Below are 10,922 nucleotides of genomic sequence, written 5' to 3' on the forward strand. Positions count from 1 at the left end.
ATTTTGTGTGTCAGCCATTTTGAATTTTTCTTTAAGTTCAAGTATTTCAGAAACGCAATTGCGTATTGTTATGAAACTTGGTATGGTTCATCAGCAACATGTTCTGGGAGGACTTGTAAACTTTCCGGTGCCACCTAGTGGTCAAGAGATTTGAAGCTATATCTCTGCATCTCTTTATCGTATTTACACCAAATTTGGTGGGTGTCATCACAATCAAGACCTGAGTCACAATTTATTTTTTGGTCAGTGCCCCCTAGTGGTCAAGTCATTTAAGGCTATATCTCCGTATTGCTTTATTGTATTTACACTAAATTTGGTATGTGTCATCACAGTCATGACCTGAGGCACCATCTATTCTTTCGGCACAGTGCCACCTAGTGGTCTCAAGATACAAAAAAATTGCTTTTTGTACATAAAACTAATGCAAACTTGGATCTTAAATCATGACAGTCATCACGTATGAATCATTTTTTGCCATGTTTGGCTTGACCCCGGTATCGCTGCTTGCAGCTATATTTAGGGGTCAAGCCACGAAGTGGCGTAGACACCTATTGTTATTGTTAGTTTTCTTATTATTGTTATTCTTGTTCCTCGTTCTTCCACCCAAAAGTCAATGGCAGCCCATAGAACCGTACGTAGGAAAGTTATGAAATTTGGCACACATGTAGAGGACAGTCTCAGAAGTTACTATAGCAACTTTGGTGTGTCTGACTCAAACCCTCTAGCGCCACCAACAGTCCAAAAATCCACTTATGTTCATGCTCATAACTTCTGACCCGTGAGTCCTAGAAACTAAATTCTTGTTTCCTCTGAATCCTTTGCTCATGATGATTCAATTGCACACATTGATGTCATTTGTGTCATGCACGTCTTTCCGCCATTTTGAATTTTCCGTAAAACCTACTTTTTCGAACTCCTCCTAGAGCGTTTGTCCGATTTGCATGTCCTTTGGTATCTAGCATCTAGAGACACCCCTGACAAAAAGTTATCAAAAGCTTTTTGATAGACTAATGCGTTCTCGTATACCATGACAACATATACGGTGGCGAGCACGCCAAAACGGACGTGAGGCCGTATCTTCGCAACACTTTGGTGTATCGACACGAAACTTGGTATATGTCATTACAGTCTTGACCTGAGGGTGCCTGCAACGTTTCGTCACAGCGCCACCTAGTGGTCACGAGATTCAAAAAATGCTTATTTTCGCTTTTAACTACTTCAAACTTGAGTCTAAAATCATGAAGGTGGTCTTGTTAGATTCCTTGAGGCATGCCGAGTCAAACGATACCAAACGGTTTTCGGTCGGCCATTTTGGGTGTCGGCCATTTTGAATTTTCTCATTAAGTTCAGTATTTCACAAACAGAATGGCGTATCGCTACGAAATTTGCCATGGTTCATCAGTGACATGTTCTGAGCGCACCTATAAATCTTTAGGACGGCGCCACCTAGTGGTCAGGATATGTAAATAAATTGTTTAAAATCTTTATATAATTTGATTTATTTGCCACACTGACATGAGACTTCACTCTATTGATTTCTTGGCTCGTGCCGAGTCCGACTGCACCAAATATGTTAGAGTCAAACCTACTTCCTGTCGGCCATTTTTAATTATATTGAACACTTACTTTTTCGAACTCCTCCTAGAGCGCTTGTTTGACTGGCTTGATTTTTGGTACGCATCATCTAGAGACACTCTAGACAAAAAGTTATCAAAAGCTTTTCGGTAGACCTATCCGTTGTCGTATCACGCATCAAAGAATGCGAGGGCGAGCACGCCAAAATGTGTTTGAGCCTGTATCTTCGCAAAACTTTTGCGTATTAATATGAGACTTGGTATATGTCATAACAGTGATGACCTGAGATTGCATGCACCATTTCGTCACACTGCCCCCTACTGGTCACGAGATATAAAAAATGTCTTTTTTTGCTTATAACTACTGCAAATTTGAATGTAAAATTATGAGACTGGTCTTGTTAGATTTCGTGAGGCATGCCGAGTCAAACGATACCAAATGGTTTTTGGTCGGCCATTTTGTGTGTCGGCCATTTTGAATTTTTTCTTTAAGTTCAAGTATTTCAGAAACGCAATTGCGTATTGTTATGAAACTTGGTATGATTCATCAGCAACATGTTCTGGGAGGACTTGTAAACTTTTCGGTGCCCCCTAGTGGTCAAGAGATTTGAAGCTATATCTCTGCCTCTCTTTATCGTATTTACACCAAATTTGGTGGGTGTCATCACAATCAAGACCTGAGTCACAATTAATTTTTTGGTCAGTGCCCCCTAGTGGTCAAGTTATTTAAGGCTATATCTCTGCATCTCTTTATTGTATTTACACCAAATTTGGTGGGTGTCATCACAATCAAGACCTGAGTCACAATTTATTTTTTGGTCAGTGCCCCCTAGTGGTCAAGTCATTTAAGGCTATATCTCCGTATCGCCTTATTGTATTTACACTAAATTTGGTATGTGTCATCACAGTTATGACCTGAGGCACCATCTATTCTTTTGGCACAGTGCCACCTAGTGGTCTCAAGATAGGAAAAAAATGCTTTTTTTCATAAAACTAATGCAAACTTAGATGTTAAATCATGGCAGTCATCATTTATGAATCATTTTTTGCCATGTTCGGCTTGACCCCGGTATCGCTGCTTGCAGCTATATTTAGGGGTCAAGCCCCGAAGGGGCGTAGAACCCTATTGTTATTGTTAGTTTTCTTATTATTATTATTATTATTATTATTAGGGGTCAAGCCCCGAAGGGGCGTAGAACCCTATTGTATTTGTTAGTTTTCTTATTATTATTATTAGTTATTCTTCTTCTTCTTCTTCCGCCATTGCGGTCTATGGCAGCCCATAGAACCGTACGTAGGAAAGTTATGAAATTTGGCACACTGATAGAGGACAGTCCAATGTGTCCCCACAGCAAATTTGGAGTCTCTATGTCTAACCCGCTAGCGCCACCAACAGTCCAAAGTTGCACTTATGTTTTTGCTTATAACTTCTGATCCGTAAGCCCTAGAAACAAAATTATTGCTTTCTCTTATTCATTGGCTCAAGACGATTCGATTGGACCCTATGGCGTCTTTTTTTGACATGAAAATTTTCCGCCATTTTGAATTATTCGTAAAACCTACTTTTTCGAACTCGTCCTAGAGCTTTTGTCCAATTGCCACGAAAATTGGTATGTATCATCTTGAGACACTTAAGGCAAAAAGTTATCAAAAGAATTTCGATACACCAATCCGTTGTCGTATACCGCCTTAACGAATTTTACGTAGAGCGCAAAAAAACAGATTTTAGGCTGTATCTTCGTCAAACTTAGGCCTATTGACACGACACTTGGTACTTGAGATGCCAGTCAGGAACCGAGGGTGCATGCATAGTTTCGTTGCAGCGCCACCTAGTGGCCAGAGAAATGTTTTATACACCTATAACTTTGGCTCCGATTGACGTATTTTCATGGGACTTGCTTCTTTGGAGTTCTGAATAGTTGCCGAGTCAAACGATACCAAACATGCCAGAATTCGCCTTACGATTAACCCTGCGCAGCAAAATAGCGCTTAAAAAACACGCGTGAATATCTCCGCGAACGTTTTTCCGATCGACTCGAAAACACCATAGGAAGAAACTAACCTTACCTTCTGAACAAAAAGTTCTATTGGTGTTATATTAAAATTTTCATCAGAAATGGCCGAAAATTGCAAAAAACGAAAAATTACCTTCAAATTTTGTGTTTTTTACACATAAATGGTTGTAACTTCGTAACGAAAAGAGATTTTTTCACCAGATTTGATACGCTGATGCATGAGCACATTCTGAGATCACACAAAAAAAATTATATGCTTGCACCACTAGATGGCCTTATAATTGAACAAAATCTTTGATATCAAGTCAGTCCTATGGTCATACAACTGTTTCTTCACTAAACTAAAGTGTATAGTCATAAAAGTAGCTAGATGTAACACAATCTTGACCTGATGTTGCATGCACAATTTTGTCATTGCGCCACCTAATGGTTCTGAGAAATATGGCATTTTTGCCTAAAACTACTGCAACAACACATCTAAAACCATGAGTCATCATGGATTATTCCTTTCATGGCTTTGACTATTACCACTGGTGGTTGCCAATTCACTCCCTAGCAACCATTGAGAATACCTTATTAACCGTTTTTGCAAAAGCTATATCTCTGCATCAGAACATCGTAGAGACACGGCGATGGTCTCTTTTGACTAATTAAACTTGTTATAACATAATGTGACCCATGTTTTGCCACTGCAAACACCACTCACATGTCCTTCAGTGCTTAACCCTCTGGGGTCCGACCATTTTGGGACACTGTCAGAGGTTCTGACATGCTCTTACATTTGGTCTTTTTTCAGTTGCTTTAAAACATAATAATGGCAAGTGTCTCATACCACTGTGTTCAGCACAAACTGGGCTTAAATATTATATGAGCTACATGTATGTACATGTTTGTATTTTTGAGAGAAAAAGGTTTATGCGTGGTTTTTTAAAAAGCTAAAATTTTTAGTCACTGATATAAGTCCACAAAACCCATACTAAACATGTTTTAACAAGACTTTCCTAAACTGAATCTAGTAGCCTAGAGTTTTTTCTTTAAAATGATGTGAAAATCATCCTGCCTACTTATTCACATAAACCAGTATATTTATTTAGAAATTGTAAGACACTTTTTGTTTGGAGGGGCCGTATGCGAGAAGGATTGATTGACAGCTAGCAAACAAGGGCTCGCATAATGAGCTGCATAATGAGCTGCATAATGAGGGAGGAGGGAACTACAGTAAAGAATGTGAGGACAAATGAACATGTTTGTTTGAGGTTTATTAAGAAGTTAACAATATAATCAAAATAGAAATGAAGGTCAGTAGGACCCTATTCAAAAACTTAACTTGTATAAGAAACTGATAAACAACAGAGCTGTAAACTTCATGTGGCTCATGTTACCATACAACTTTATGTCCAAAGAGTGTGAATATGTTTTTCCACTTCATAGTTTACTGATGAGAGGGATGCAGACCTGTAAGAGAGTTATGAACAGCTGTTAGCATAAATTGTCCACAGAAATACCCTTACATACATAACTGATGGGTAAATGATAGCACTTGTAACGGTGGTCGCCTAAACTCAATATACTGTATAAAAAAAACTTGGCCTAGGCGGGTTTCGAACCCGGGTCTACCACATGGCGGCCTAACGCACTACCGCTGCGCCACCATTTGGTCACGTGATTGGTATCTTTCACACAGCTAGATAGACTGGCCAAGGTAAATTTATAATAAAAAAAAGGCGAGTCAAACAACGCGGAGCTCATAATGAAACGGTGTCGCGTGTAAAACGCAATGTATGGAATGCGTTGCATGTAAACAATATCATATTACAGCAGACCCCCCCAGTGCAGCATTACTCAAAGTTGCCATGAAGGATACGAAAGTGTCTACTGTACAGCATGTAACAATGAAATCCGCCATTACGTGATCACGCGTACTCGTTTGTAAATAAGCATGTAAACATGGAATCTTACAGCACACACTTAAAAGACACAGCAGTGAAGCATTACTCAAAGTTGCCATGAAGGATACGAAAGTGAATAACTGTGTCTAACACTGTACAGCAAACAATGAAATCCGCCATTACATGATCACGCGTAAGTTACTCGTTTGTAAACAATGCGAACGTTTTTCAATCCGAGGCGTGCAGTCTGTTGAGGTTGCTTATGTAGGCTGAACTGCACAAGCCATAACATATTACATGATAGCAAATATAAATGAAGACAAATGACTTACAGTTTCTTCAGGAATATATCCGCCTCCATTGCGCCTTCCATTGTTCTTCTTCTTAGGTAACGTTAAAGATTAACGCTTCTCTTCCTCAATGTCCAGACATAAATGAAGATATTCCTCACGTGTGTGTATAAAGTTTATAATCCAAACATGCGCTAAAGTCTTTAAATCTTATCAAACATTACGCTTTGCTGGTTTGAACAGCTCGTCTCTTCATTACCATGTCAACAGCGTGTGGGCGTGACCGCATTAGAGATAATGAGCTGAGCCAGGAAAAACGGTACTCTCTTTACTTCAGTGCAGATTATATAAACAGGAAATATTTGTTTTTGATAATAATTAGCTTGTTTAAAAGTAGACATTTCAGGCTTTCTTTGGATATGTGTATTATGTTTGTGTGACGAGTATTCGCGGAGTTTCAACTAATTTTTGTAACGTGATTTGAGAGACAGCTGGCGGAGACAGAAATGTCTGAATGAGCACCCTGTTTATTTTCTTTATTTGACAAAAACACAAAGATCTGTTGTTATTGTGAATGTACACTAATTTAAGAGGACCCTTCAGAGTTTCAAATGATGTCAAACACGTAAGTGTTTGATTATTAATGATGGAGTATTTTAAGTTGATTCTGCTATGATAAGGAGAAAACACGTCAAAACGCGTCCCCGCGTTTTTGGACCCCTGGGGGTTAATGTTCCATTATTGTCAATAACAGAAGGACGATTGCAGTAGACAAGAACTTAGATTATTTTTGTTGATAACTTTTTTGTTTTTTCATCTAAAATAATTAGGTTTACCTAGGTTCTTCAATCTGCTTATCCAATCTCAATTTTAAATCCTTTTGTGCCCTTTTCGGCTTGACCCCGGCATTGCTGCTTGCAGCTATATTTAGGGGTCAAGCCCCGAAGGGGCGTAGAACCCTATTGTATTTGTTAGTTTTCCTATTATAATAATTATTATTCTGGTTCTTCTTCCGCCATTGCGGTCTATGGCAGCCCATAGAACCGTACATAGGAAAGTTATGAAATTTGGCACACTGATAGAGGACAGTCCAATGTGTCCCCACAGCAAATTTGGAGTCTCTATCTCTAACCCGCTAGCGCCACCAACAGTCCAAAGTTGCACTTATGTTTTTGGTTATAACTTCTGATCCGTAAGTCCCAGAAACAAAATTCTTGGTTCTTCTGATTCCTTGGCTCAAGACAATTCGATTGGACCCTATGACGTCATTTTCCGTCATTAAATTTTTCCGCCATTTTGAATTGTTTAAAAAACCTACTTTTTCGAACTCGTCCTAGAGCTTTTGTCCGATTTCCACGAAAATTGGTATGTATCATCTTGAGACACTCATGGCAAAAAGTTATCAAAAGAATTTTGATACAGCAATCCGTTGTCATATACCTCCTTAACGAATTTTACGTAGAGCGCAAAAAAACGGATTTTAGGCTGTATCTTCGTCAAACTTTGGCCTATTGACACGACACTTGGTACTTGTGATGCCAGTCAGGAACTGAGGGTGCATGCACAGTTTCGTCGCAGCGCCACCTAGTGGCCAGAGAAATGTTTTATACACCTATAACTTTGGCTCCGATTGACGTATTTTCACGGGACTTGTTGCTTTGGAGTTCTGAATAGTTGTCGAGTCCAACGATACCAAACATGCCAGAATCCGCCTTACGGTTAACCCTGCGCAGCAAAATAGCGCTTAAGAAACACGCATGAATATCTCCGCGAACGTTTTTCCGATCGACTCGAAAACACCATAGGAAGAAACTAACCTTACCTTCTGAACAAAAAGTTCTATTGACGTTATATTAAAATTTTTATCAGAAATGGCCGAAAATTGCAAAAAAACGAAAAATTTCCTTCAAAATTTGTGTTTATTACACATAAATGGTTGTAACTTCGTAACGAAAATATATTTTTTCACCAGATTTGATACACTGATGCATGAGCATATTCTGAGGCTGCACAAAAAAAATTGTATGCTTGCACCACTAGATGGCCTTATAATTGAACAAAACCTTTGATAACAAGCCATCCCTATGGTCTTACAACTGTTTCTTCACTAAACTAAAGTGTATAGTCATAAAACTAGCTAGATGTAACACAATCATGACCCGATGTTGCATGCACAATTTTGTCATTGCACCACCTAGTGGTTTTGAGATAGAAATATGGTATTTTTGCTTAAAACTACTGCAATAACATATCTAAAACCATGAGTCATCATGGATTATTCCTTTCATGGCTTTGACTATGATCACTGGTGGTTGCCAATTCACTCCCTAGCAACCATTGAGAATACCTTATTAACCGTTTTTGCAAAAGCTATATCTCTGCATCAGAACATCGTAGAGACACGGAGATGGTTTCTTTTGACTAATTAAACTTGTTATAACATGATGTGATGTTTTGCCACTGCAAACACCACTCACATGTCCTTCAGTGCTCTAATGTTCCATAATTGTCAATAACAGAAGGACGATTGCAGTAGACAAGAACATAGATTATTTTTGTGGATAACTTTTTTGTTTTTTCATCTACAATTATTAGGTTTACTTGGGTTCTTCAATCTGCTCATCCAATCTCAATTTTACATCCTTTTGTGCCCTTTTCGGCTTGACCCCGGCATTGCTGCTTGCAGCTATATTTATTATTAGTTATTCTTCTTCCGCCATTGCGGTCTATGGCAGCCCATAGAACCGTACGTAGGAAAGTTATGAAATTTGGCACACTGATAAAGGACAGTCCAAATATTATCCACAGCAAATTTGGAGTCTCTATCTCAAACCCGCTAGCGCCACCAACAGTCCAAAGTTGAACTTATGTTTTTGCTTATAACTTCTGATCCGTAAATCCTAGAAATGAAATTCTTGTTTCCTCTGATTCCTTGGCTCAAGACGATTCGAATGGACCCTATGACGTCATTTTCCGTCATGAAAATTTTTCCACCATTTTGAATTATTCGTAAAACCTACTTTTGCGAACTCGTCCTAGAGCTTTTGGCCGATTTCCACGAAAATTGGTATGCAGCATCTAGAGACACTCATGGCAAAAAGTTATTAAAATAATTTTGATAAACCAATCCGTTGTCGTATAGCGCATCAACGAATTTTACGTAGAGCGCAAAAAAACAGATTTTAGGCTGTATCTTCACCAAACTTAGGCCTATTGACACAAATCTTGGTACTTGAGATGCCAGTCAGGAACTGAGGGAGCATGCACAGTTTCGTTGCAGCGCCACCTAGTGGCCAGACGAATGTTTTATAGGCCTATAACTTTGGCTATGATCATCATATTTACAAGGGACTTGTTTCCTTGGAGTTTTGAATAGTTGCCGAGTCCAACGATACCAAACATGCCAGGATTCGCCTTACGGTTAACCCTGTGCGGCAAAATAGCGCTTAAAAAACACGCGCAAATATCTCCGCGACCGTAATTCTGATCGACTCAAAAACACCATAAGAAGAAACTAACCTTACCTTCTGAACAAAAAGTTCTATTGGCGTTATATTAAAATTTTCATCAGAAATGGCCGAAAATTGCAAAAAACGAAAAATTACCTTTAAATTTTGTATTTTTTACACATAAATGGTTATAACTTCGCAACGAAAAGAGATTTTTTCACCAGATTTGATACGCTGATGTACGACCACAGTTTGAGGCTACACAAAAAAAATTGCTTGCTTGCACCACTAGGTGGCGTTATAATTGAACAAAAACTGTGATATCAAGCCAGCCCTATGGTCATACAACTGTTTCTTCACTAAACTAAAGTGTATAGTCATAAAACTAGCTCAATGTAACGTAATCATGACCTGAAGTTGCATGCACAATTTTGTCACAGCGCCACCTAGTGGTTTTGAGATAGAAAATTGTAATTTTTGCCTAAAACTACTGCAACAAACACATCTAAAACCACAAGTCATCATGGATTATTCATTTCATGGCTTGGATTATAATCACTGGTGGATGTCAATTTACTGTCTAGCAACCAATGAGAATACCTTATCAACTGTTTTTGCAAGAGCTATATCTCTTCATCAGAACAGCGTAGAGACACGGGGGTGGGCTCTTTCGACTCATTAACACCACAGTAACATTTTGTGAGCTGAGTATTACCACTGCAATTTCCTTCAGTGTTCTAGTTGTCAATGCTCCTCAAGACGTGAGGGAGAGATTTCACTGAATTAGAACACAGCTTTTTTGCTGATTACCGTTATATTAATTTGTCTGAAATCAGGAGGTTTTGCTAGGTTTTTTAAACTGCTCATCCGGACTCAAGTTTACCTTCTTCTGTGCCCTTTTTGGCTTGACCCCGGTATCGCTGCTTGCAGCTATATTTATATATTATTCTTCTTCTTGTTCTTCCGCCATTGAAGTCAATGGCAGCCCATAGAACCGTACATAGGAAAGTTATGAAATTTGGCACACATGTAGAGGACGGTCTTAGAAGTTACTATAGCAACATTGGTGTGTCTGACTCAAACCCTCTAGCGCCACCAACAGTCCAAAAATCCACTTATGTTCATGCTCATAACTTCTGACCCGTGAGTCCTAGAAACTAAATTCTTGTTTCCTCTGAATCCTTTGCTCATGATGATTCAATTGCACACATTGATGTCATTTGTGTCATGCACATCTTTCCGCCATTTTGAATTTTTCGTAAAACCTACTTTTTCGAACTCCTCCTAGACCGTTTGTCCGATTTGCATGTCCTTTGGTATGTAGCATCTAGAGACACCCAAGACAAAAAGTTATCAAAAGCTTTTTGATAGACCATTGCGTTCTCATATAAATTGACAACATATATGGCGGCGAGCACGCCAAAACGGACGTGAGGCCTTATCTTCGCAAAACTTTATTGTATCGACACGAAAGTTGGTATATGTCATAACAGTCATGACCTGAGGGTGCCTGCAACGTTTCGTCACAGCGCCACCTAGTGGTCACGAGATTCGAAAAATGCCTATTTTCGCTTATAACTACTTCAAACTTGAGTCTAAAATCATGAAGGTGGTCTTGTTAGATTCCTTGAGGCATGCCGAGTCAAACGATACCAAACGGTTTTCGGTCGGCCATTTTGGGTGTCGGCAATTTCGAATTTTCTCA

At 39.0% G+C, this 10,922-nt stretch overlaps 1 long non-coding RNA gene across 1 annotated transcript; it reads right to left on the minus strand.

Moving 5' to 3' along the window:
• Nucleotides 1-4,831: 4,831 nt before the first annotated feature.
• Nucleotides 4,832-6,506, minus strand: LOC141366118 (uncharacterized). Its single transcript, XR_012371154.1, has 2 exons — nucleotides 5,811-6,506; nucleotides 4,832-5,044 (listed from the first exon to the last, which is right to left on the minus strand). It is a non-coding gene; the product is annotated as an uncharacterized lncRNA (long non-coding RNA).
• Between the last annotated feature and the right edge of the window lie 4,416 nt (nucleotides 6,507-10,922).

This window comes from Misgurnus anguillicaudatus, chromosome 2 (genome assembly GCF_027580225.2).
Source record: "Misgurnus anguillicaudatus chromosome 2, ASM2758022v2, whole genome shotgun sequence".
NCBI lineage: Eukaryota > Metazoa > Chordata > Actinopteri > Cypriniformes > Cobitidae > Misgurnus > Misgurnus anguillicaudatus.